Consider the following 3,527-nt stretch of genomic DNA (forward strand, 5'->3'; position numbering starts at 1 on the left):
GGGCCTTGAATTCCTGATCTTTCCAAGACTTTTATCATGAAGGGATGTTGAATTTTGTCAAATGCTTTCTCAGCATCTAGTGAGATGATCATGTGTTTTTTTTCTTTAAGTTTGTTTATATAGTGGATTACAGTGATGGATTTCTGGATATTGAACCATCCCTGCATTTCTGGGATAAAACCTACTTGATCATGATGGATGATTGTTTTGATGTGTTCTTGGATTCGGTTTGCTAGAATTTTATTGAGTATTTTTGCATCGATGTTCATAAGGGAGATTGGTCTGAAGTTCTCTTTCTTTGTCCGGTCCTTGTGGGGTTTGGGTATGAGTGTAATTGTAGCTTCATAGAACGAATTGGGTAGTGTTCCTTCTGTCTCTATTTTGTGGAATAGTTTGAAGAGAATTGGTATTAGGTCTTCCTTGAAGGTCTGATAGAATTCAGCACTAAAACCATCTGGTCCTGGGCTTTTTTTAGTGGGGAGACTTTTAATGACTGCTGCTATTTCCTGAGGGGTTATGGGACTATTTAGATGGTTTATCTGCTCCTGGTTTAACTTCGGTACCTGGTATCTGTCTAGGAAATTGTCCATTTCATCCAGGTTTTCCAGTTTTGTTGAGTATAGGCCTTTGTAGTAGGATCTGATGATTTTTTGAATTTCTTCAGTTTCTGTTGTTATGTCTCCCTTTTCAGTTCTGATTTTATTAATTTGGATACTGTCTCTGTGGCCTCTGGTTATTCTGGCTAACGGTTTATCTATCTTGTTGATTTTCTCAAAGAACCAGCTCCTGGTTTTATTGATATTTTGTATTGTTCTTTCTGTTTCTATTTGGTTGATTTCAGCCCTGAGTTTGATTATTTCCTGCCTTCTACTCCTCCTGGGTGTATTTGCTTCTTTTTGTTCTAGAGCTTTTAGTTGTGCAGTCAAGTTGTTAGTGTGTGCTCTTTCCAGTTTCTTTTTGTAGGCACTTAGAGCTATGAGCTTTCCTCTTAGCACTGCCTTCATGGAGTCCCACAAGTTTTGGTATAATGTGTCCTCATTTTCATTGAATTCTAAAAAGTCTTTTATTTCTTTCTTTATTTCTTCCTTGACCAAGTCATCATTGAGTAGAGAGTTGTTCAGTTTCCATGTGCATGTGGGGTTTCCATTGGTTTTGTCATTATTAAAGACCAGTCTTATTCCGTGGTGATCTGATAGGATGCAAGGGATTATTTCAATCTTTTTGTATCTGTAGAGGGTTGTTCTGTGACCAATTATATGGTCTATTTTGGAGAAGGTACCATGAGGTGCTGAGAAAAAGGTATATCTTTTGTTTTAGGATGAAATGTTCTATAGATGTCTGTTAAGTCCATTTGGTTCATAACTTCTGTTAATGTCAAAGTGTCTTGGTTTAGTTTCTGTTTCCATGATCTGTCCATTGCTGAGAGTGGGGTGTTGAAATCCCCCACTATTATTGTGTGAGGTGTAATGTGTGTTTTGAGCTTTAGTAAAGTTTCTTTTATGTATGTAGGTGCCCTTGCATTTGGAGCATAGATGTTCAGAAATGAGAGTTCACCTTGGTAGATTTTTCCTTTGATGAGTATGAAGTGTCCTTCCTTATCTTTTTTGATTAATTTTGGATGAAAGTCAATTTTATTTGATATTAGAATGGCTACTCCAGCTTGTTTCTTGGGACCATTGGCTTGGAAAATTGTTTTCCACCCTTTTATTCTGAGGTAGTGTCTGTCTTTGTCACTGAGGTGTGTTTCTTGTATGCAGCCAAATTCTGGGTCTTGTTTGTGTATCCAGTCTGATAGTCTGCGTCTTTTTATTGGGGAATTGAGACCATTGATGTTAAGAGATATTAAGGAAAAATGATTGTGGCTTCCTGTTATTTTTGTTATTAGAGGTAAAGTTATGTTTGTATAGTTATCTTCTTTTGGGGTTGTTGGAAGATTACTTCCTTGCTTTTTCTAGGTTGTAGTTTCCCTCCTTGTGTTGGCGTTTTCCATCAATTATCCTTTGAAGTGCTGGGTTTGTGGGAAGATATTGTGCAAATTTGGTTTTGTCATGGAATATCTTGGTTTCACCATCTATAGTGATTGAGAGTTTTGCTGGGTATAGTAATCTGGGCTGGCAATTGTGTTCTCTTAGGGTCTGTATGATGTCAGTCCAGGCTCTTCTGGCTTTTATAGTCTCTGGTGAGAAGTCTGGTGTAATTCTTATAGGTCTGCCTTTATATGTTACTTGACCTTTTTCCCTTACTGCTTTTAGTATTTTTTCTTTGTTTTGTGCATCTAATGTTTTGATTATTATGTGACGGGAGGTATTTCTTTTCTGGTCTAGTCTATTTGGTGTTCTGTAGGCTTCTTGTATGTTTATGGGCATCTTGTTCTTTAGGTTAGGGAAGTTTTCCTCAATAATTTTTTGAAGATATTTACTGGCCCTTTAAGTTGGGAATCTTCATTCTCATCTATACCTATTATCCTTAGGTTTGGTCTTCTCAGTGTGTCCTGGATTTCCTGGATGTTTTGAGTTAGGAGTTTTTTGCATTTTGCATTTTCTTTGACAACTGTGTCAATATTTTCCACCGTATCTTCTGCATTTGAGATTCTCTCTTCTATCTCTTGTATTCGGTTGGTGATGCTTGCGTCTATGACTCCTGATCTCTTTCTTAGGTTTTCTATCTCCATGGTTGTCTCCCTTTGAACTTTCTTTATTGTTTCTATTTCCAGTTTCAGATCCTGAATGTTTTTGTTTAATTCCTTCTTTATGTTTTCTTGCATTTCTTTAAGGGATTTCTGTGATTCCTCTTTAAGGGCTTCTATCTGTTTACTTGTACTCTCCTGTATTTCTTTAAGGGAGTTACTTAATTCCTTCTTATAATCCTCTATCATCATCATGAGAAGTGATTTTAATTCTGAATCCTGCTTTTCAGGTGTGATGGGGTGTTCAGGGCTTGCTATATTGGGAGAACTGGGTACTGATGATGCCAAGAAACTTTGGTTTCTGTTGCTTATGTTCTTGCGCTTGCCTTTCGCCATCTGGTTAACTCTAGTGGTACCTGCCCTCACTGTGTAAGACTGGAGTCTGTATTTCCAGTTATCTTGCTTATTGCAGAGCTCCTCGGAGTCCAGATGTCTCTGTGGTCTTATGCTCCTAATCTCCTGGGTGGAAGAACTCCTGGGACTCAGGCCACCTCTTGGATCTGGAAATCCTTCTGCTCTGAGTGCAGTGGCTCCTCGGCTGCTCTGAGTGCAGTGGCTCCTCAATGACTCAGGATTCAGTTTCTCCACAGGACAGGAGCAGACCGACTCTGTGTCTGCTCCAGCCCAAAGTACCAGGCAGGGGCGGAAGGGAAGTGGAATTCTGGAGGGGCGGGGTTTGGGTAGCTGCTGTGTCCTGAATGTCCCTGGCTCCCAGATATCTCTGGGGCTTAGGGAGTGAGATGGAGTTCTTACCGGCTGCTCTGAGTACAGTGGCTCTTCTAGGATGACTCGGAATTCAGTTTCTCCACAGGACAGGAGCAGACCGATTCTGTGTCTGCCC

The 3,527-nt window shown here is 39.6% G+C and overlaps 1 protein-coding gene across 1 annotated transcript in view; it reads left to right on the plus strand.

Annotated features, from left to right (window-relative positions):
• Positions 1 to 3,527, plus strand: part of Prtg (protogenin) — a 103,003-nt gene that overhangs the window by 42,537 nt on the left and 56,939 nt on the right. The window lies entirely within an intron of this gene.

Source organism: Grammomys surdaster, unplaced genomic scaffold (assembly GCF_004785775.1).
Source record: "Grammomys surdaster isolate TR1022 unplaced genomic scaffold, NIH_TR_1.0 206, whole genome shotgun sequence".
Taxonomy (NCBI): domain Eukaryota; kingdom Metazoa; phylum Chordata; class Mammalia; order Rodentia; family Muridae; genus Grammomys; species Grammomys surdaster.